We start from the raw sequence: 24,315 nt of genomic DNA, 5'->3' as shown, positions 1-24,315 counted from the left end.
TATTGCCATCTCCTGCCACTCCCCCCTTCCCTCCCTTGGAGGGTATCAAAATACAGGCAGCTTGTTCTTTCTAAGGCTAAATTCCACAAACTGCAGTTTCGATCCCAACAAAGTGATCACTGTGATGGTACAAGGGCCTCACCTACAGAGCCCAGCCAGTCTAGGGACTGGCATCAAGTTTCTCTTTCACAGTTATTATATCCTTTGTCGTGCTGTGCATTCTCTGTACACCCTCTTTGAAAAACAAAACAAAAGGACGTCCATAAATAAAAAGTGATCGCTTATGTTCAAGCCCTCCCTGTCAAGTCCTAAACGGGACACACCATGTGTAAGGAGAAAAAGGAAACTTAAAATGCAATGTGTTATTGTCCCTACAGAAACAACTCGGGACAAAGTTTGCCAAAGTACTTCAGAGGTTTAAGAAATAATCCTATTTTCAAAGGTCAGTTAAGAAATAATGGGTCTGCCCATCCACTTGCAATGAAACCTGTGCCTTGGAGGTCAGTGGGAATACACACAGAAAGTGGAGTTAAAAAGCTCTATGAGTCTCTGTGGGTTCTGGGTGTAGTTTTCCCCTTTTTTTCCAAGGTTTGGCTTACTGTTACAGAAGACCATTTCTAACTTGCACTTCTTTTAAATGCTCAGTAATGGGTCTACGCCTTAAGTGTCCATATTCTCTCCAACTGAATCCCGCCTTCAAAGCCTCCTTCCCAAGAAACATTACAGATTTCTGCCTTGTCTTTGCATCCAATTCTTTCTGAGCCCTACCAGCAAGTGGAGCCCTCAGCTGTGAGCTAAGCAGGCAAAGTGGTCCCTGTCCTTCAATAATTCTAGCGTCTTCTGTGCAGGACCAAGACTAATACCTACAAGTTTCACAGACTCCTCAGCTGAGGAAATTCAGCTACTAATACCTGGACTCAGAGTTTTATGAGTGATTAAGTGTTGGCACAAACAGGCCACCAGCTGGAACATAATTACCAAAATGTAGGCTTCTGGTAAGGCAGAAAGGGGGTTGGGATTTGAGGAATTCCTTGGTGCCCAAGGGGTTGAATGAAGTCTGGGAGGTCAAGCACAGAATCCTTTGAGGACTTGGTGACAGCACTGAAACTCATGGTTCAATTTGTGCCCTGTGCAGAAAGGAAATGGGGTGGGAGTGTTTAACTGCAAGTACAAATGAGAGCCAAAGATAAGGACTTTGTGTGAAAGATTTTTTAGAAAATATCCTGCAAGGGGTCAGTCTTGGTGCCATCTTTAGGGATATAATGCCACCTACTGAGTGGTCACCAGTGCAGCCTGGAGCTCCCAAACTTTTCCCGTGGGATCCATAGTTATTTATTTATCCAAGCTTTACCCTACCTAACACATGAGAAGATCAGAGCCCCAGCAACTAGGATGGCTCTAGGCTATTCGCCAATAATTATCTGTATTTATTGATGAATTTATGAAAATTAGCAGATTTGTATGCACCTGGTACCCTAGCAGAGAAAGAGTTATGCCCAATTTTCATTTTATTGCAGGGGAAACCCTGAACAACTGCTTTGCAAAGTATCCTGACCATCACCATGCTTGATTTCTCCCTAGGGCTCAGACACTCAACAAGACTGGTAAGAGAACAAGAGGGGTAGCAGAATGAAGAGATGAGAATTAGAAAATCCTATGGTAGCTGTTAAGAACAATTCTTGTGTAAAGACCCAAGACTGATGCATCCCCTAGGAAAAGCATGCTGTAGCATAGTCCCAAAGTAAGAACACATACTACTAGTCCAACCATGGAACAAGGGCTCATTCAGTCATGAAACGTCCCATTTCTTCAGTTTTAGGCCTTATATAAGCTAGCACCTTCAAACCCCAGAAATAAAACAAAACAGTGTGCTGTTTCTTTCCTCCCTGTGGTGTGCTTACCTAGGTATGCAAGTCATATGCAAGTCATTCACAAAGAAAGATCAATTCAGTACTTCAAAATCCTTGTGAGAGAGAGGGATTCATCCCATCTCAGAAAGAGAAAGCTACACCACTGACACTGCAGCTTTCAACAGGACCTATCCACTTCAGGCAGCTAATATTTCACAACTCTCTTTTCTTTTTTTTTTTTTTTTTTTTCTTTTTCTTAAAACGTTTGGTATCTAATGGTTCTTTATATGCTGAAAGCTCTGCTCCTATTCATTTCAGGTGGGAGTATTTGGCACCTTTGCCAACCTGACCCCAGGTGCCTTGAGTCAGGAATTCACAAACAAAGAGCACACAGTTAGTAACTGTACAAAGGAATAAAACAGACAGAATCCTATTTATTTTTCAGCGACAAAAACTGCATACTTTGAGCAGAAAACTATCCTTATTTTTCTGTTGTGATACATTGTGTTAATTGATTTACATCTCTTGTAAAGTATATGATATAGATCCTACAGATGTTAACCTTTTCCACCACAGAATTAAAGTTGTTTTTTTTTTTTTTTTCCCAAGGTAGTTTCTGTCATGCAGTGAATTAGACAGGTGGTTGTGTTATTAAAAACTAAAAGAAGTGTAATGATTTGTATTCATAAGGGAAGCAAATGGAGATGTTATGTAAATACAATAATACTGGTATTTCCTGTGTGGAATACCAGTATACCTGGCTTTTCATCACAAATATTTTTAATTTAGCTCCTCTATTGGTAAAAAAAAAAAAAAAGGGGGGGGGATAAAATAAAAAAAAAAGTTTTAAATGGTGAATCATGTGGAGTTTAAGATTGTTTAAAGCAATTTTGAATCTTCAGAACAGCACCGATTCCAGTGGCGGTGACACAGCCAGCAATGTGATGCCCACTTTCCTGATAGTTCCACTTGTGGAAAACAAAGCAGGACTCCTAAATTTTGGCTGTACCATTGTCTGCCTTACGCTTTCTCTTATGTAGGACTTCCCTGCTCCTTTTTGTCTGCTGTCTTCACCTGCCTTAGCTCACCTAGCTGTCTCTTGGTGCTTTGCTATTTCACTTTCATGTCCCGCAGCTCTTCTCTCCCTTTTATTTAACTTTTCTCCCCCTGAAAGGCTGAGCTCAGGGGCACAGGAGAGCTTTGAAGCCCCTTCCCTAAGAGCTTGTGGGGTGCCTAGGTGGGGATAGGTGAGAAACAGGGAGAGTTTGCTCTCAGGCCATGGGCATGGCCACAGGGCAGCCCAGGCAGACAGGAGGAAGAAGAACAGGGAAAGGATTAGAGCGTATAAGTGGCAGCTGAATCTTGGGAAAGTATAAAAGTTAATCTCTGAAGTCTCTCCTGATGCATATGAACCAGAATCCCTGGGAGGCTCTTAACTTTGCCAAATTTGGGCAGCTTTTCACAGGGATGTAAGAGCTCATATCCCTAGTGTGAGGGTGATTTTTTTATGTGACCTTTTACATCCCACTCAAAAGAAGGAGACAGTAAAGATTCTCAGTCAGGATTTTTTTTTTTTTTTTTAACAATGGACAAAACAACATGTTTTTCTCCTAGTTCTTTGTTCTCAGAAATAGCTAAGCAGTTTTAACTGAAACTCAGAAAACAAAAGGGGAGGAAGGGAAGCCTGAGGCAGACTTTTGCTGTAGAAAATTTCAGTGCTGATTCTGAGAGTCTGGCAAAGCTAGAAACAACTGCAAATAGAAGTTTAAAATAGAGTGCATTAGGTACCTTTAAATTATAGACACACAGAAACTGGTGTATAGAGCTGTGGCTGTTTCATTGTTTCCAGCCCTGAATTGGTGTTCTCAGGTAAATTAGAGGAGATCAGCCGCATTCATAACACTTTTTCTCTTTGAAATTGAGTCTGTTAACTAAGGCACTTACATATTAATTTACATGTCAACATTAGGCATGATTTATTAAAAAAAAAATAAAACTGGGGCTATGCACATTTAGGCAATGACCCAAGATGGGCAGCTGCTTTTTCTGCTGAACCTCCACCTCCACCACCTTTAGGAACTGTGTAGATATCTGCACGACCTCTGCTCTGCTGCTACCCACACACCTTTGAGGAACATGAGAGGGTTCTGTGCTTTGTGCTTCCCCTCAGTGTCCATTTTTCTGGGCACAGGCTGCGGAGCGTGCTCCTGAAGCTGAATTTCAGTGTGAATTTCGTTCACACTTCTGAAGGGGTATGTCTCTGGCTCCCATGGCACCATATATCAGAAAAACCTTTGGAAACCCGTGAGGTCACTGACAGGTGCATGTGAAGTTTGTGAAGCTACCCTGGAATTTTAAATGCTTTTGCTGAGGAACAAATGGGACGGTAAAACCGTGGAGTAATAATCAGAATAAGGTCACTGTATGAAGATCCTCTTGGAATATGAAATTTTAAGGAGAGCCTGTACGTGTTTGTTTGAACAAGAGCTTCAGAGTAAGAGGTGGACAAAGTGTGGATTAAGACCTACGTAAGGAAAAGGCTGTAATTCTAATATTAATTAGTTTCTGCATAATTAAATATATCTCATTTTGAACAGAGGCTGTGAGCTCCCTCTGTCCTTGGCAAAGTTCGAAGTCTAATTTTATGGCTTTGACTCTTCCCTGGTATGCTGTAAGTACAAGTATGTATTAAGCAGATTTTTTTTTTTTTTTTTTACCTTTCTCAATGTAAATAGTGCTCTGAAAGTGAACCAATTTGCTTATTGCAAGATGTTGGATAATGATTAGAGAAACAATGCTTTTCATCACTAAAATATATGAGAGTAAAGAGTTGAAAACACTAGGAAACGTCCACCTTTCTTAGACTTTGATGTTTGGCATCTTGGCCGTTTGATACCAGTTTTATGGCTGTAGGTTATAAACAAAATTGGATTATTCCCAGAAGTTTATGAAAGATGATACATTTTCATTTGTCTAGACTTCGGTAGGCAACCTTAGTTTATGTTCTGACAATGAAAGGTGGGGTTTGTATTAATCAGCTATGCCCCACCTCAGCACAAAATACATGTAGCCATGTTAATTTGATGTACCTGAGGTAGACTGACCTGGAATCTGGGCTTTGCACGCACTTTTATTTGCTGTCATACACAAATCAGTTTGTGTGAGTCACACAAAATCCAGTGTCACCCAATTCTTTCTCTCTATTTCATGTGACCTTAGTGAGTGTTTGAGACATGTGTGGAAGGCAATGAAATAGTGAAGGTTCAGCCCAGGCAAGAGTGACAGTTGTGAGAGTAAACTGAGAGAAAGAAACAGGCAGCTTCTCAACACTGAGGTTTCCTTGAGAAACAACACAGAATTAGAGGGTCCAGGTTGTGGGCTTGGACTTATTTTAGTCTGGACCTCACAAAATCCCTTTGAGTGGTCATTAAAATAATCTTCTCATATGGTGGGGACTTGAATATTGTACCAATTTCCTTGGATCATAAGAACACTGAAAAAAACCCGGACCCAGTGCCCATGTCAAGCCAAAAGATGTTCTTCAGTCTCTCATAGCTAAAGGATGGCAGCTGTCTAAGCCCTACATGCACCTTTTCCACTTTGATTCTTGGGTGTTTGCCAAATGTGTGTGACCTTCACCTTAAAAAGATTCAGACACTGACTCTAGTGCAGACCATGGCTATCTGTCTGTAGGATGTCACACCTCTGCTCTGTGCTGCTCAAGGCTGAGTGAAAGTTGTCGGAAATTATCTCAGCTGGTCCTTTGAACAGGCTATTTTTTTAAGGTATCTGTGTATTACCATGCATATCGTCTGCAGAGATGCATAAATGATCGAGCTTCTCACTTAATAGAAAGGAAATGGTGATAGGGGGTTTCCATGAAGATTCTTTGATTTCAGAATTTATTCTCCCTGAGGTCCAAAATAGCCCAAATTTAACTTTCAGAACATGCTGCATAGCTATTTTTTGCTGAGCTTTTGCTGAGGGTTGAAGAGCGTGAGGCAAGCTGGGAATTTTTTTGTGATTCTGGGCTGATCTGATTTATGTGGGCAGGGAGTTATTTGGACTGAGCAAGTAATTTTGTTTGTTATGAATATTTTCAATTAGTTATAAGTCCTCAAAACTTTGGATAAAGACATTTTGTTTATACTTGGGAGAAAAATGAATGAAGCAGATTACATATTTAAGCCTTTTTGGTAATGATTTCCTTGTAATTGTGTGTAGTGAACAGATTATCTTTTATGTTATGATTCAGTTTTCCTTTAAGTGTTTCTTCCCCTTTGCTGCCACATCAGAGAGAATCTGCTGAATTTAATTGGGTTCTTCTTAGGCTCATGATCTTGCTTGCCAGATCAGTTTTATGAAATTCTCTTCCTTTTTTGGAAAAATGAAATGATATGTGGTTTTGGCTAAAATAGTTCTGATCAGCCTCTCCAAATTCTGAGGGCTACTCCTTGGCACAGCAGCCTTGTAATGCTGAAGAGACCCATCCCTTGGCAGGGAAGCAGGAGAGATGGATGATTGTATCCTGAGAGAGATGTTACACTGTGTGAAATTCCACATTCCCTGGATAATTCAGATTTGTGAAATACCGCTTAGTGGAAAATGGTTGCAAAAAGATCATACTGTTCATTCTGACACTTATTATTATTTTTTTAAACAGGAAAATGCACAAATTAGCAGAATATTTGAATATGCTACTGTCCATCCATGTCTTTTTGCCAGTGTGAGACTGTTTCCAACCTAGCATAATTCAGTGTTGTTTGATTTAATGAATCAGTGATACATCTCTCATAAATAAATCTTGCTGTCTCCTCCCCTTTCTCCACACAGTCAGTCCTTGCTTCTGCTCATCCCACTTAAACCATTCAAATCAAAACAAATATGAAAATATTTTCCTTTAATTAGTACTTCTATTTAGCTTCCACTTCTTTCACCTTTCAGTTGTTAGTAATATGTCAGAAGATAAAAATATAGAATAGAATGGAATATTTGGGCTCATATGCTGGTTTGTGCTACAGAAACTTTGTGAGAAATGACTAACAGCAGTCTGGTGCAGTGGGTGTACCAGCATCCAGACTATAGGTGCTCATTTTCATGTTGGTCCATGTGGGTGGGTTTCTGGAAGTAACTAAATTACTTAGAACTAGAACTCCTAAATTGGATTGCCTTTTTTTAAAAAAATTATTTTTTTGCTTTGTAATCCCCCAGTATTCTCACTTCACATCTAATACAGGCTGGATCCAAACCTCCAATGTTGGCATCTTTAACCACCAGTAGCAGGGTGAGAAATTCAGATTGCTGCTTTGTCAGTTCAATCACTATAGAAATTAAATGTATTTTAAAATTATGTCTAATATGCCTATATTTGTTATGTGACCTCAAAAATTTAAGGCTTTTTTAATTGATTCTGCTTATTCTGTCCCTGGATTAGATTTATTCCATGTTTGCAGACATCTGTGTCTCAAAGGTAAAAAGAGTCCCAAAAATTGTCTGTGTGCAAAATAAAACGAAAAGAAAAGCATAGCCCAGTTAAATAAAAGAGGACTAATTTGCACAGAATCACATAAGGAAATTTATTCAGGTGAGCTGGCAAGATTTTACAAATAAACTTCCCAAGAACAGTTCTCTTTGGCTCCATCCTTCATGTTGATATAGGAAGCAGTTTAAGGAGATACTGCTTTTCCTTTTGGGGGGTGGAGGAAAAGAATATGAGAGTCTAAAAAATAATGAATTAATGCTGTGAGCTTATTCAGAAAAGAGTAATTTACATTTCCATCATATTAAATGATACTTTGTGACACTGGAGAACAGCTTCTATCCTTTGTTAGTTGCTGTGGATGCGTTGTACATAAAGTTCAGGAAAGACTTCAGAGTCTCAAATGAGAACTCCTCCTTCTCAGATCAAATCTGCCATTGGGTGTGTGGTCAAGTATTCCTCTCTGTGGTTCTCTGAGAATTTGGGAACTGTGGCTTTTCCTCTGTCCACAAAGGCAGGCTGGGCCAGAGCTGAGACCAGTCAGAGCTAAAATATTTCAGGATTCTTTATATTTCTGGTTTGGTTTTGTTTTGTTTTGCTTTGACTTTCTTCCCTGGACCATTTCCTAAATGACTCTGAATATTACAGAATCTTGATATAATTCTGGGAAGAACCTATTCTGGATTATTTAACTCTCAGAAAACCCCACAAAAATATCAATGTGTGAACAAATATGCTATTACCTTATGTAGACACCTGTAGAAAGAAAGTAAACTCATGAATTTATGCATATCATGTAAAACTTAATCTGAAATTAGGGCAGATCCTGATAATGAGAGAAATGTCTTTCCCCTTCTACTGAGAATAAGAATCTGATTTGATACATTTTTTCTTTTTTAAAAACATCAGGTCCAATTTATTTCCTGTGACAGAAGAAAAATGGAGTCCATCAAATCTATCAGAGTGGGCCATTTTTAAGAGACATTTAAGTAAATGTACTTCTGGATATTCTCTGAAAGTGAAATAACAAGGGTGGACAGAAAAAAAAAGGAGGGGGGTGATGATTCTAAAAGCATCTTATTGTAGTTTTAATTTATATGGGCTTTGGTACTAATGATTCATTAGGTTATGCCCTTTAAATGGTCTTGTCTTGAAAATGCCAACATTTTGAAGCAGACTAGAATATATTTCTCAGACATCAAATCTTGCACTTGTTATTAAGAGAGGTTTTTATATATTTTTTTTTAATTTAAGAACATCTTGTAAATCATACACGCTGCAGAACTTTTGCTTTGTGCCTCTGGACTGACTGGGGGAGGTAGTAACACTCTGAATTAATGTCTGTGTTTCATTACTTGGAGTAATGCTGTGATGATGAGATATCTGCAAGGCTGGAAAAGATGAACCTGCATTCTCATTTCAAGTCCCAGCTACTTACAGAACACAGAAAGAAGCAGGAAAAAACTGGCATATGCAGGACTTTGAGGGATATAGTATAGGTTCTGATGGATTACTTTTATTTTTAGAATTTCTGGTTGCATGACAGCATAAGTTAGCATGTTACTTGTTGCCTTTATGTCAAGTGTTCCAACTGTGTAAGGAAGAGGCTTGCTCCCTTGCCTTACTTTTCACACAGATTTTATTTTCAGTGAGGACCTTTTTCAGCATGCCTGCAGCTCATGGGAGCTGTGGTCACAGGACACAGCTGCCCTGTGCTGAGCACTGCACAAACCCAGAGCAGCTGTGGGGGTGGGCAAAGGGGAGAGAAAGAGAAAACATCTCGGAACATGGTAGTTTAATGTTGAAGTAAGGGGGTTTTTTGGGTGCCTTGGGAAGAGCTTAAAAGAATGAAGGTAATTGGCATGGCTTTGTGGGTGTTTGCAGAGAACTCTTTCTAAACCTACATATAATGGGCCATTAGAGAACGTATACACTGGCACTCTGGAAATGTGACAAGTGGCTTATAAACAAGAACACTGTGACTCAATGGTGAAAGAGAAATCACAGTGTAGGGGGAAAACAAACAGCTCCTGTCTGGCAAAGCAGAAAGGAGGAACCAAAGAGCACAGAGAGAGAAATTACATGGGCGCATCCTAAAACAGCAGAATTCAGATAATGGACTTCACAGCAGTGTTTTCCATGGATATAAAGGGAATAAGTTTGCACAAGGTCAAGGCCAGAGGGAAAGACAGTTACCATAACTGGGAAGTAATTGACATGGACGTATAGCAACGTGGATCTCAGGTCTGGGAAGGAGTTAAAACGTGAGGGTTTAGAGTTCTGAGCCAAAGCTGACAACCGAGTTATTTACCTTCTGATAGAACCGTGATCGTGCTCCCAGTGCTTGGTTACAAATGGAGGGTGTTGAGTCTGCAGTGGGGGAGACTCATGAGAACGAAACTGGCTCAGATCCCGACTTAGGCAGGAGAGGAGGGGTCTAGAATACAGAACTGGTGGATTTATGGACTGGTTGGGTGTCTACATTTCTTAAAAGAAGAGGTTAATCAGGAGGATAGTTTACCTTCACTGGAAGAAACAAAATAATCTGGAGTGGAAGGTCACCTGTACTGGATATTATGAGGAGAATACCTGACACTGAAGAGTCAATACTTTATAAAAAAAATTAACATAGCTTTGAAGCGGAAAAAATAGTCTACCAAGCTTAGACTGCTTGCTGAGAATGGTTGCAACGATGATGGCCAGGTCACTACATTCTGTAGCAATGACCATAATTTAGGATGTGATCTCTTAATCTGCACTTCAGGAGTTTGGCTGCCAAGACCCTCTGTGAAACTGAAAGCTTGAAGTGTATTGATAAAAATGAAACAAGGTAGAAAGTACAAAAATCTCTTCCCCTTGCTTTCTTTTCTTTTTGAGAATGAAGAAATGCGACACCTCAGTGAACAGGAGGGATTAAAGAGGAAAGGATACATTTATTTCAGGTGACAAATGCAAAAGTGCAGTGAAGTTGTGATGCTAAACATTAAGAGACTAGCCAAAATTATTGACAACTAAATGAAGCTACACATGCAAGATGAAATTAAAGCTCATAATCATAGAACTTAATCCAAAAGTCTTTTCCAGAAACATATTAGGGAGAGTAGGGACTGATTTTGCTCTAATGAATAATTATTTAAATTTAACCTTTCCTTCTGATTATTATTTGTACATAGCCCAAGTGTATTAATATCTTCACATAGCTTTCATACATCTCTGTTTCAGCATATGGGTAACCTGTGAATTAATGACTGTGAGTTTGGTTTCAAGTTATATCTGTTTGCTTACGGCATAGGAGTGAATTTTTTGTCAGACAGATGCTTGTCAGCTTTAGAATTAAATTTGCAGTGAAAATTTCCATGATTAAGAATTCAAATTTTTCTCTATGCTAATATTTTGTGAACATTTATCTTTAAAATGTCTTGTTAAAGTCCTTGTAGGAAGAGTTTATAAGGACTGGCTTTGCTGCCAAAGACGTGCTAAGGAAGTTCAAACAAAAGTTTCCAAATAGATTTATCCTTTACTGGTTCATCTTCTAACCCTTAGCATGACACTTACAAATCAGAAAGTACACATGAGTTAATGTCTTTTAGTTCTCTCTTTGGTAAAATATAATATTAGGGTTAAATGCTAACAACCGATGGCTTTTCCTTTTAATATCTTAATGTATACAGTCCCTTCACTTTTCCTTCTCCTTTTTCTCTGCTGCTTTCCTTCCTTTGTACCCCCAATCCTGTTCTTCCCCCTACTCTTCTTGTCCTTTTTTTCAGTGTTATATTAGCACTGATTAAGAACAGAGGCAATGATGCTGGTGAAGACCATACCTTTTTGGCTTGTTTTTGCAAATAATTATTCTTCTATGGGTCTAATTATTCTGCATGTAATTCTATTTTTAGAGTAAATTTTGAAACTTCTGCAGCTCTTGGGCTTTGAGTCACACCTTGAAAGGGTATGCAGGAGACCCAGAAGAGGATGGTCATTTCAGCAGGTGGAACAAAACTGGATAGAACTAAACATCAAACACTATCCTGCTGATTCCAAAGTGCAGTAACCACCAAAAATGCCCAGGTCACATTAAAAGTATTATCTGTAGGTTCACACTGTGAACATTAAAGAAGCAAAGTTGTTTCATTGACAGTAAGCTCTCTCTCGTGACATTAGTGAACCTCTTGGTTTTATTGGACATTGCTATGAAGCAGAAGTATTGAATGTAAGGTGATGAAGATGCTCCAAAGTAAGGTATGTGAGTGGTAACTTGCTACCAGGGTGCTTGACATACTTGGGGTTTTACTATAATAAACCCCTACAGTTACTTTACAAACCCAAGAAAATGCATTTTTGCATTTTGCTTTTGCATTTTTGTTACACTACTGGAGTAGTATTATTTGGTACTTTAGATACAATCATTGCATCTGCTGTATTTATCTTGCACAGTATGGAATTGTGAAGAAACTAAACATAGAAGCAAGGAGTCACAGGGCCTCTGCTGGTGTTTATTTAAAGCCTGGAGCCCTATAAAAATGTGAGAGCACCAGTGTGATCATGGAGTTACTGATCCAAGTTGTACTAGGGCTCAGAGGGGAACTTCTCATTAGGAAGTGAATCCTTTGTGATTGTCAGAGTGAGGTTTTTCCAAAGCATGAAGCGCTGACCTGTAGTCACTGTTTGCAGTGGGAATGGAGTCAGGCTGCTTCTGCAGATGGAATCCATATTTTTAAGTACACTGAACAGTACAGAATTAGTTCCATTCCAGGAGTAGTGAGCACTTGGCTTTCCCATTTCCATAATGCCTTTGTCAAATCTAGCACACAAACAAGCCACTGCTAAGCAGTGTTTCCTAACATATGGCCAGTCTCGGGAGGTCACTCAAACATCAGCAATTAGCATGTTTTGTCACAATGCTATTTTCAGAATGTACAGTTTAATTAGAAAAGGTAGCAGTGAAACAGTCAGCTGTTTAAACACCAGAAAGATACCTCAGGATTTAAACTGGCTCAAGTTTGTTATGGCATGCATTTTGACAAGTTAGGCTAGGAAACATTTCAGAAGTAGTTAAGTTACTTAGAAATGTAAGTCTCTGTGACTTTGAATTAATTAACTAGAAGGATTTTTACAAGTTGCCTAGCTACTAAAAGTATTATTGCATAACCCAGTATTTGGGTATGTCACTGTAATCTATCATGTATGTTTAACCTGTCTTGTGATATTACCAGGAGTTTATATTGCTTTCCTGATCTTTGAGAATTATTTCGTTCTGTGACTCAGGTACCTGACCTGGGAAACAGTGTCTGAGTATGAGAAGCAGGGAACCTAAATCCGTAGGTAAATAGACAAATAAGTGCTCTGAGATTTTACTTTTGTTACCAACAGGCAATGGACTCAGACAAACAAAAATGCCTCAACAGTACAAGGTTTATGTCTGCATGTGAGGTTCCACATGTGAGATATTGACACAGATTTCTATACAGACATCTGTAAATCTACATATATGTAGGTATTGACAAATACAATTAATGAAACTTCATACATAGAAAAAAACAGAGGAATTTTAAATGTATAGTATTTTAGGGGTTTTTTGGGAGGGGAAAGAGTGTTGGGGAGAGTATTCTCAGTGGACTAGGATTTCCAATATGAAATTTGCCAGCAGTGTAAATAACTATTCCCAGCACAACATTAGACCTAGAATTTAATGTCATAACACAAGAGTGCTTTTTATTTTTTTTCCCTGTGTGTGTGTGGACATTTTGTTTTCCCATATCATGAACTTCCCTAAGGCTTGATTGAAATCAGTGAGAGTATGGGATCTGAGTATTTCTGAAAACTGGGCTCATTTCTGTTCATAAGTTCTTGCTTTCAAATAAATTTCTTTACAGATGCTTTTTAATAATTGGGGCAGATTAAATTAAGGTTTTTCAACATGTCTCTGTTAAGGAATTAGTTGTAAACCTTTTGACAAAGGGAACAAAATCTCCTTGATATCTTCCCCATTTGCATTGTCACTTTCTTCCTCACTATGCCTGATTATACAGCCATAAATTGTGTAAAAATTTCCATTTTCCTAATTGGGTTATTGAGTGTCAAGGCTGTTTGCTAAAGACTGTAAAATAGAATGGTAATATTTGCATTAAAAAAATATTCTCTTGCCTTCCCCTTGCTTTTCCCTTCAGCATTTGACCAGATACATGAAAGACAGGAGAAGAATCCTTCCCATTTTTTTGCAAGCAGTGAGAGTTTGGCTGCCTTTTAAATGAGAAATTTTGCAAGGCTGTCCCATGTCATGTGCAACAGCCTATTGCTGGGACAAGAGTGTGGGTGAGGTGGAGGAGACCCTGTGATTACTTTTCATGGGACGGGAAACAGCTGCTGCCTGAATTTGGGTGTCCCATTAAGGAAAAAAGACGGATGAAGTTTCCCTGACAAGATGTTCTCTATTATTTGCATATCTTAAACTGAACCAGCAGAACAGCATGAATAGTAGTAACTGAAATTAATAAAGGGGTGTCCTGGATGTCACCTCCCACATACATAGATTTTGCTGCTTCCTCCCCAGTAACAGGACTCACAGTCTCCAGCACAGCTCAGCTGTGCCCCTGCAGTGAGGCTGGAGGAGGGAAGCACGAATCTGCACACGTGTTTTGTTTTAATAGACGTACCTTTTAACCTGCAAGATTTTATAGAACTGCATATCTGTACTTTTATAGCATCCACATGACCTTTGAGATAAAAAGAGGTCTTTTCTTTTAACTCCCCAGCTCACAACTGCTCTGATAGCTCCTCAGATAAAGCAGTGATGACCATGGTGTAAATGCCGAGATAGTTGCTGTAGGTAGGTAGATAGATAGACTGAACTTTAAAATTTCATCTTCTCTCTGTCATCTTACGCTGCACTAGTAAGGGAATGAAATATTTTATATCACACTGTAATTATTTTCAAAATTCCTCAGCTCAACCTATTTTGCTATTATGGTGTAATTTTCAAATTTATTGTGAAAATATCTCCATTTATACATTTACCTATGATCAAGCACTACCATGTAAACTAGATCATGGCACTGGATGACATGTGCAGTCATGACTTGTGTCTTGTCTTTAGGCTCCTGGTGATGACTCTGTCATCCAGCAGCTGACTGCACCCACCTTTTTGGGGGTCTGTGTGCAGAGATGCAGAAATTTCACAGCAGTTTTAGCCTTAGTCCCTTCATATCCCATTCAGTGTAGTCTCAGAACCTCTAGCTCAATATAAAGTTCCTTCCTAGAGAACTTGCCTTGCTCTTGGCCCTCTCCAAGGGCATTTTAAGATCACCACATTCACTCAGTGTTTCATCACAGTGGCACTGATTCTTTCCTACAGCCCCTCATTACGCATTGTGCTTAGGCTTGAGTTACACACAGTATAAAGCTGGGGAGAACATTGTCTTTGGAATATTATTTCTTGTATCTTTGCAATGTAATTTATGGCATCTGACCACTGTCCAAGATATCACAGTAAAGAAATTTTCCCTAGCATCCAGTCTGAACCTTCATTCTTTCAGTTTGAAGCCATTGCCCCTTGTCCTGTGACGACAAGATCCTGTAAAAAGGCTTTCCCATATTTCTTGTGGGCTCCCTTCAGGTATTGGAAGGCTGCAATTTGGTCAGACTACAGTATCCTCTTTTCCAGGCTGATACATAGACTGCGTATTATTTGTTGAATATATAGGGCTAACAGTATGGCCTGAATAACCTAAGGATTTTTGAACACTGGGAGTGGATTATTATCTAGCTGTGTGATACCTAAAATCATGCATATCTTCCTCAAAAGGGCCTGCACAGTTCATGGGTCTAAAACTAAGGACCATGAAATAAAAGCATCTTCTGTTGGATTGGATGCACTGTTAAAGAATTGGACAAAATATCACCTAAGAATATTCAATTAATACTTTAACCAGATTTCAAGGGCTGGAGGGGAATTGTTCTTTTGCACCTTTTTCAGGACCATCCTTCACACACTAGCACCATGTGGATATTGCACATGTGTGTAAAGGTTCCTCAAAGTAATTTCTTATTCTTATAAAGGAAAAGAGATGCATGAAAAGTAACACCAAAGTGTTTTTAAATAGAATGAAAGTTTTATTTAAAATTTATGCAAACAATAAAGCTGGAAAGAATGGTTCAGCCTTTATGATTTGTTCTAACAGTGATCAGTGAAATAAAAAGAGCATAGCTCTTAAAAAAAATCCTTGGGTTTAGAGGGCTTAAAATATATCTTCTATAAAGGCTCCATGACAAATCTGATATTACTTGTACATAGAGACAGTAAGCCAAAATCAGCTTATATTAAGGTGAAAATGTGGACATTGACTTCAAATTGGGCTTTTCTCGATGGTCTTTATTGGGACTTGTGTTGAGCTGATGTTCCAGGAGAGGCATTGTAGGCTCTTTTTAATGTGGACCCATTCCCTGATGAAAGCTATTCCATTTGGAACAGGACTTTAGTATTTCAAAATCTGCCTTTTCTATTTAGTAAGTTTAAATCTTTCATGGTGAGCTACGGCAGGGAGCAGAAGGCTGGTGGTGTGTCAGGCAGCCAAGCTGGCCCCTCCAGGTGAGACTGATGGAACCTGGAACAGCCACCTGGGTGACTTTTTTTTTATAGCCAACCATTTTTATGGGCACTTCTTCACAGCAGAAAAAGTTTGATCAAAATTACTGCAGTGTGTGGCAGACAGTAAAAGCTGACATGCACCCAAAATTCTATTTGGCCAGTCCATGGAGAGAGAGTCCACGTCACCTATGTGCTGTGGAAATGCTGTGCATATGGGAAGTGGGAGCTGGGATGTTTTACCTAGGAAATATAATGGTTTCCTCTGCTTGAGAGACTGCTGTTGGGCATGGGATAATGCTGGATCAGAAGGATATATTCCAATATGACCTTTCTTACGTTTTTCTGAAATATTTATGATTTGCAATAGGTGGTGTAGTGTGCCCGTGTGAATGTGTGTAGGGCATGGAGAGCAGAAATATTAAACAGCTAAACCATCTGATTTACACACCTTTTGAGTGAACAACTCTTAGATTAAAACAGTGATTCACCCCTTCTATTCCCTTATATTCCACTGAAGAATGTGCACAAAAAATTCAAGTTAAGAGTGAATGACTGGAAAAAAATCGAGTACTGACAAACCCCAAGTAATTTCACAAAACAACTGTCATGGACTGTAAAGGATATCGGCTCACTGGTGCTTATGACCGTGTTCCTGACAGTATTTACTTGACCACATTTTATCATAGATCATAGCAGGTTTTAGGTTGCTAGGGGTTTTTTTGAATTTATTTTTGTAATTGGTGCAGGCACAGTCTGAGCTGCCTTGTCTTGGAGAGAAGCGTATTCAGGTGTGATGTTCTGAGTAAACATAATTCTGCATGATGTTCACTTTATTTTATTTCATTTTATTTACTTTTCGTGGGACACATTCAGACCTGGTGAGTTATAAAAGAACAGGGTGAGATAATATGACAAAATTCCAGTGGGTCACAATGCAATCTAGCTCACAAGTTCTTGCTGTATGTAGACATGGAGCTCTTTCACATGTGCTTTCCTAACCCAGGAAAAGGATTCTCTCTTCCCTTGCCTTCTTCCCTTTCTCCCTTTGTGAAATAGCAGCATAATGCACATTGTCTGAGCCACCAGGTTGGAGTGGTCACTTTTAATTTGCTTTAAGGCTTAGCTTTCAAAGCCCAGTGATGTGTCACAGGTAGTGGTACGCTCTTGCCATAAAGTACAGAGAGATTTTTGAGATCAGATGGGAATGGCAATGATAACAAATAAAAATCTAAATTAAGGAAGAGAGAGTAAATAAATTTTTAATCATACAAAATTTAATACTTATGTTATGGAAAAGAATATTAAAAGTCATTTTATAGAGAGTGAATTTATATTTGAGCTGATTTTAAAGTTGTGCAGCTTTGAGTGATATGATAATCATGTATTTTTCTCCCCCCTCAGCTGTACTAGGGGATTGAAATTTATATACTCAATAACTAGAGAAGAATCATAAAGGATCAGGCTGGAGGAATCTGTCTCACTCCATTTTTTCCTGTCACTCCCATAGCGATTTTAATATTTTTCTTATATCTCTGCTTATTTTCAGTGCCAAACATTGTTTTCAAATACAGTTGGCTTGAAAATGAGCACTTGAAGCTGCAAGCTTGTCGGCAAACTACCATGATTTTCAGAGAGTACAATGAAATCTTTAGCTATAAAAAATATATAAAAAAATAGGATGTCAGAGTCTCCTGCCAGCTGTAAATGCAACTAAATAGTCTTATTGTGTGCTTTAATATTTTTAACTATTTTGAGCATTTGACTCTTGCTTCTTTTTTTCTTTTTTGTCTTGGTGCTAAGGGAAAATGGATTTGCAAAAGCTAACATAACAGCACATTTATTTCTTTCACCCTTTTCAAATAGGAATTAAAGACGGGATAGTCTACTGAATAGACTGCCAGACTGAGAGTCAGAAAATAAGTTTCCTATTATCAATTCATTGAGAAAGTCTATTTGCTTTCCTTTGCCTCAGTTTCCCATCTGTAAAATGAAGATAATGTAATTTATCATCCCGTGCAACGTGCTTTGCGGTCTAGAGCAGCAAGATAGAGCGAAGTATTATGATGAAATATTTTGGGAAAAATACTGATGAGTTTTAATGATTTAATTTCTTGCTTGCTAATTTTTTTTCGTACTTAGCTTCTGATGTACAAACTGCTCTCCAATCTCATCTGTGAGCTGTTGTTGGAGACGGCTGATGTATTGATCCCCAAACAGAAAATGAGGTGGGTTTTATGTAAAAACACTGTAGTCAAATGGCTATGTGGTTTCACCTGGAACTGTCAGTGAACCATTTTCAGCCACCCACAGCAAAGACAGGATAGTAAAAAGGGAATATATAGTATTTTCAGATTTAGTTTGGAAAAAGTGGAGAGATATTCTGACTGAATTAAACACAGCATAACTGGGGAAATGGAAATGTGTAATGTCCCTTTCCAGTAAATGGCCTCTCTCTATATATTTTTCCCCAAAAATCTTGTATTTATGGGCACCTCCCCACTATTTTCATGGTCTTCTTCTTGATGTGTTATGATAGCACATGTCCAGTATGAGCATTTGCTTGAAAGGCAGAGGTTTTTTTTTTTGCCTTTGACATGGAGATGGACATCTCTAAAGTGTCTGCAAAATTATGAGAACAAAGGCAAAAAAAACTCCAAAAAACTTCATGGTATTGCTCACACAATAACCACATATAGAGTCTCCAAGAAATTTAGCCCAATTTGGTTTTAGATAGCTTACAATGGCAACTATTTACCTATGTCTTTATTCTGTCTCTCATCTTTGTTGTTTGACCTACACATTTAGATGAAAGCAGGGATGACAGTGTAGCTGTGACTACTTAGGTGAAGTGGGTGTAGGTAATCCAGGGGTTAAAGTTGCTTTGTGAAATGACATGGATGATGTTTGATATCAGAATTTCAACAACAAATTCATTGCCAGTGGTTTTTTTTGCTCGTTCTAATTTTCCAGATGACTGTCTGGACACCCTCTGGAGCCAAGGAGTCCTGGAGGATGCACTGAAGGGTTAGCACCAAGTTTGGACTCCTGCTCTGAACTAGTTGCTGGGTACTGGCTCCATAGATTTCCTGGGCAACCAGATTTGTATGATGTGACCATCAGTGTGGGTAATAATGATCTCTCTGTCCAGCAAACACAGTTCTAATATAATTTATGTGTATTTTAGGTGTTAAAATATATGCTAGAAAATACATGGGCTAAGAAAGAGTTTATAGTCAAAAGTCTCTTACTTTGTAGGAATTCAGAGTAGAGATGGAGATACACAAAATAGATACACTAAAACCTCCAGGCTTCCAACAATGATGGGTTTGGAAGGACTGGATGCATTGTCTCTCACCTCTGGGCCCTGAGATGCACCTGCTGCTCTGAGATCTTTGGTATCTGCACCTTTAGCAGGAAAAGTGAACGAAGCTCCTCTTAGGTGGAAGTCTAACCTGCTGGCCATTCAGGTTTGCCAAGAAGGCAAAAACAGAGAGCAGAGAGGTAAAAAACCCAAGGCTATTCATGAAGCCATAGAAAGTAGTTTAATTTCTTTACCAATTGAAGTATCTAAGCTGAATGAATTAACCTACTGAGCTTAAGGGAAAAGCATAATGCCTTCCATACTTTTAATAAAAGCAACAAGTTTTGTACTCTGAAGACTTGCTTAGAGTGGTGTTTAAGGACAAAAGGCTTAAATCTTGTTAGATGAGGAATTGCTGGGTTTGCCTGTTGATAAACAAGAAACTTGAATATTGGGAATTTAAAAGCTGAAGAAAGCTGCAGATCATAAGTCCACTAAAGAGACAGAGAAGCAATTTCCGAAAGACGGTTCTGTGGTTTTCACCTTTTGATGCCAAGTCTCACTTGTATCCCTCTCACCTTTTGACTTCTCCCTGAACATCTGCTGTTGCATCACCTCTTGGTCACCTAACCACTGCCCAAGTGCCTCCAGGAATCACTGCCTGCTCTCTGGGGTCCCTGCCAACTCCTTCTCTCCCTTTTCCCTAACCCTGGGCTAGGGTTACTTTCTCCTTGCCCCTCCAGTGTTTTATGGCTTTTTTTCCTAAGGCAGTCATACAAGCAGAGATGTGTCACAATTCATTGGTGTGTGCTTTGAGCCTGAGATGAGCCTGGACCTCACTTGATGGTAACTTGTACTGCAAAGTGTTGTTCAGACAGTACCTTTGGATGCTTGACACAACAGAAGTGTTGAGAACCTTTGATACAAGGAGTAACACAAGATTTATTTTGTTACAGGCCTGTTTAAAGGCTGGAGGGTTCATAGTACAATTTATTGTGCTTTTCAGGAGGTACTGTTTTGCCACACGCATTCAGTTTTGCTCTGCTGAGACACAATTTGTCTTCTCCATGAGCTGACTGCTTGCTATTAATACCCATTCACCAGGATTTTCATAGGCTAACACTATGAATTTTTTGTAACATATTTCCTCCTCACTCCTGGAGCTCTGGCCTCTCCCTCAGGAAAGGACGAGGCTGAGGTATGAAAAGATCAAGTGTGGAGTAATTAAGTTATTTGTCTTCACACCTCCTAACTGTTACACAATCAAACAGTGTATTTTTAGAGGAGAGCTGGTTAATTGCTGTTAATGTTATCAGCATTTCAGGATGATTAGGAGGTGGTGAGTGAGTAAGTAATAGCAGTAGTAGGATGTAAAAAAGTGTTAGTAGATGCAATCAAAACCCCAAAGAGCTCATAGGGTACAAAAATAGGAAGTGTATTTCACTGTTGCCTTGCAGTTTCCCTTTTCAGAATTAGCACTGGCAGGGAGAAACCTGGGAGTGGTAACAGTGCTATGGGTCGTGTGAACAAGAAAATATTTTTTGCCCCCCCTATTTTAAAAGGAAGAGGTTTTCACACCACTGCTTGTGCAGCTGATTGCAAAAGTACTTCTCACTGGGCATGAAGTGTTCACCCTCCACACTGAACTTCATCTCAAGGTTACTGTGAGGTAAAGGTCTGTAGAGACTCAGGGTCCCCAGGCAGGTGCAAAGAGGCCCTTTACTGTAAAAAAAAAAAAAAAAAAAAGCAGGTAGCTGGTTATCAGTTATATGCTTTTAAATCATAACAAACATAATTCAACCAGCCACCATACACCACAATGTGAACATGCAATGGTTACATAAATTGTTTTTCTACCTCTAATTCAGCTGAATCACTTTCCCATTGCCATTTTCTGCTTAGCCAAAGTAGCAGGCCTGAGCCATAGCTTTACAAGGCCTTCCCTTTGTAAGGTTTTACCTAGATGCAACAGGTTACTCCTTGAATCAAGGAGTCCTCTTGTCTCATCCTCAACACAGACACAGTCGTCACAAGTTTCTATACCCATAAGTACAGAGATAAGAAAAAAAGGGTTCTTGTTTGACATCAAGCAGAATGGACAAGTCCACATCTAACATGATTTAAGCCTCCTGTGCTCTGATACTGTTTACAAACAGTCTTCAAAGACCTTTTTTTCTCCCTCAAGGGCATTGACTACTCCCAGTCAACTCCCTCTCCATTGGCAGTTTACTGTAAGGCTCTTGCTAAGAATCAACCTTGAAAGAGCTTTGGGATGAGCAGAAATGACTAAAGCTCACTGTGAAATACCTGTGTTTGTGCTGTGGTCTCCACATCAGGACTGGATTTGGAACTGCAGAGCCCAGAGAAAAAGTAAGAGCAAAGGGAACCAGGACATTCTGCCTCAGCACGGTGCTGGGGATTGGTACAAAAAGAGTGAAGAATGCTGTGTCCAATGAGATAGAGGAGAAATATCTACAGAACCAGAAATGTGCTGCAAGTACCTTTTGTGAAATGGTCCATGTGCTATTTGACCATGTGCATTTTAGTTTTATACCTTGACAGACACATGTTGGTAATTGACCCGGACCAAGATGATTTTTTCAAGGGACACAGTTCTCTTGGTGAATTCTCAGTACCTGGGAACTTTCCTCGGCAGTTCTCCTTCCCAGGTACTGACACAGCATTATTCTTTATCAAATCAGAGCTAACACTTCCACAGTGAAAGAAATATAATTGCAAACCAGCTGAAAATTAATGTTATAGTCTTACAATCCATGTCACAATCCTGATGACATTTGTAGTACAATATTATAATGATGGAGAAGAGGGAATAATTTTAATGGTTGACCTTGGCATTCAAATAACATCTAATAGCTGCAGCTTTGCTCAGAAGATATGTGTCAATGTTCAATTTCCAAATGTGGATTTAGAATGCCTGAATTTAGTGCCTGCATGGAAGATCTGGGTTTGTTCATCTGATGGGGAAAATACAATTTAAAAAGTTAAGGTAAGAATTTCTGTACCAGCTGCCTTTAGCAATGGAACTCAAAGCTCTCAGCTTGAAAGTGAGAAGCTTTCACTCTCTCTAATGTTAAAATGAGAAAGGAGAAGGATTATGAACCCATACTGTTGAATTCAATAAACACAACAAGGGAAGTCTGTCCTTGCAGAAAATAGAATTGTAAATCAATGAGAGAGTGATTAAGTGCAGAAGAAACAGAGCCCTCAGTAGGGTTTGCACTAACCATGGAAGTTTAGCAGCACACTCTCCCATCTCAAACACAACTGGGGTTTAGTTAAACAATATCTGGCCTAATGCCATCAATAAAAATGGCAAGTCATGCTCAAAACCCTCACAGAGTAGCCAAATTTCATTTTACAGCAAGAAAAGTCAAGGCACAGTAATGGAGAAATTATTCTCAAGGAACTGCTGTGTCACATAGGTCAGATAGGTCTTGTTTTTAACTTAGCACTTCGTGCTGGTCTCTAAATAGGCCAGTGGGATGCCTTAGTACAGTGAATCCATTCAAGGTCTAAAGAGGCGTAGTCAAAGACCTTGGACAAAACCTAGGGACTCCCAAAGGCAACTCTGCATATGCCAGTCTGACTAAGGAACACCTAGCAAACATACAGCAAAATAGACTGAAGTGTCCATGCCAAGGGCAAAATACTGCTCATTCTGAGCTGGTTTTGGTACTTCCATAATCTTTAGATATGTAGTTTCAGTAGAGAACTGTCTGGGAAAGGCTGGTGAAATGTCCTGTATATCTGATGCTTGTTAAGGCCAGGAATTTCACAATTAGTTTACTCCTGGCTCCAGTGGAATGCTTTGTGGGGAGGAGTAGACCCAAACTAAACTTGTCAGAAAACACCAACATGTTCCCTGCAGTCTAAGAGGTGACTCTACCAAGTGTCTGTCTCAGCTGACATCTAAACTGTTAGCGTGCTTTTGCTTTGGTTTTCATTCTGGGTGCATATCCTATTCTGAAAAGTCACCGTGAGGGAGAAAAATCAGCTCAGGATGTGTAATTTGTGAATACATCCGAGAAATAAAGAATGCCACTACAATGGAGAAAGAAAATGAAGGGTAGAGAAATGATCATATGAAGGAAAATATCATTTCTTACCCAGACATGATGTCATTCTCTCGTGATACAGGAAGGAGCTAGGGAAATGCAAAATAACTGTAGCTATGAGGGCTTGAGAATTCCCTAAGGATGACTGCGAATAGATTTGTGTGATTAGTCATGCTCCATGTTTGGTTCAGTGTCAGGTTTAGTCCAAGACTGAGGTCAATAAATGAAAGGCAAGGAACAGAGTGAGTGGAGAAGGCAAAGACAACTGTCTAAGAAGGAGCTTTAGCTGAGAGTGGGGAGCAGGTGAAACACCCCTCTGGATGGTGGTGGGAATGGAGCACAAACTACCTGCTCTTTTGGGACACCTCCTAAGTGTTTTTGGGGTTTTTTTGTTTGGTTGGTTTTTTTTCTTAATTATCTCTTTTATTTAAAATTTTTTGGGGGGGGGCAAGTTTTTTTGATTTTTTAGTTTGGTTTTTGTTTGTTTGTTTGTTTGTTTGTTTTGGTGGTGTTTAATTTTGTTTTGTTTTTTTTTCTGTCTGGTGGAGAGACATCTACTACCCTTTCTATCACTGCATATCCTCTCCCCTTTGAAAAAGAGCATATTAAGAATGCAGAGGAACCGAAATGTAAAAGCAAAATATTGACAGGGAAAACAGAAACATTTCAGATATTGTCTTACTTTTTTTCGCCGAGAAGCTTTGCTGATTCCTCAATAAATCTCCATTATTACTTTTTTTAAGCTTCATTGCTAACCAATGACAAAAAATTTGTCTTATATGTCCCACCATTACACATTCCATTGACACAGGGAGTGAGTGGCATTATCTGGAAAGGAGAGCTCACCGTCTAGGTGATTTCAGCCAATCGCAGATGATGATATTGTATTACCAGTTTCATAATATAAATGAAAAAGATGGCCTTCATTTTGATGAAAGCTGTAAAGTAGCTATTGTGCTTGTTTTGTATTGCAAGGCCCAAATGTATTATTTATGCAATTTTCCTTTTGAAAGGAAAAACTGAAAGAA

At 39.1% G+C, this 24,315-nt stretch overlaps 1 long non-coding RNA gene across 1 annotated transcript in view; it reads left to right on the top strand.

The window, feature by feature from the left end:
- LOC136290317 (uncharacterized) overlaps positions 1-19,540 on the top strand; it is a 21,235-nt gene extending 1,695 nt beyond the window's left edge. Inside the window, exons 2-3 of the long non-coding RNA XR_010721088.1 lie at positions 18,050-18,135; positions 18,881-19,540. This is a non-coding gene — a long non-coding RNA (uncharacterized lncRNA). The remainder of the gene's footprint in view (positions 1-18,049; positions 18,136-18,880) is intronic.
- Positions 19,541-24,315: the final 4,775 nt, after the last annotated feature.

This window comes from Chamaea fasciata, unplaced genomic scaffold, assembly GCF_029207755.1.
Source record: "Chamaea fasciata isolate MVZ Bird 193981 ecotype frontalis unplaced genomic scaffold, bChaFas1.0.hap1 SCAF_5, whole genome shotgun sequence".
Classification (NCBI taxonomy): domain Eukaryota; kingdom Metazoa; phylum Chordata; class Aves; order Passeriformes; family Sylviidae; genus Chamaea; species Chamaea fasciata.
This window is presented reverse-complemented; position numbering and strand designations above follow the sequence as displayed.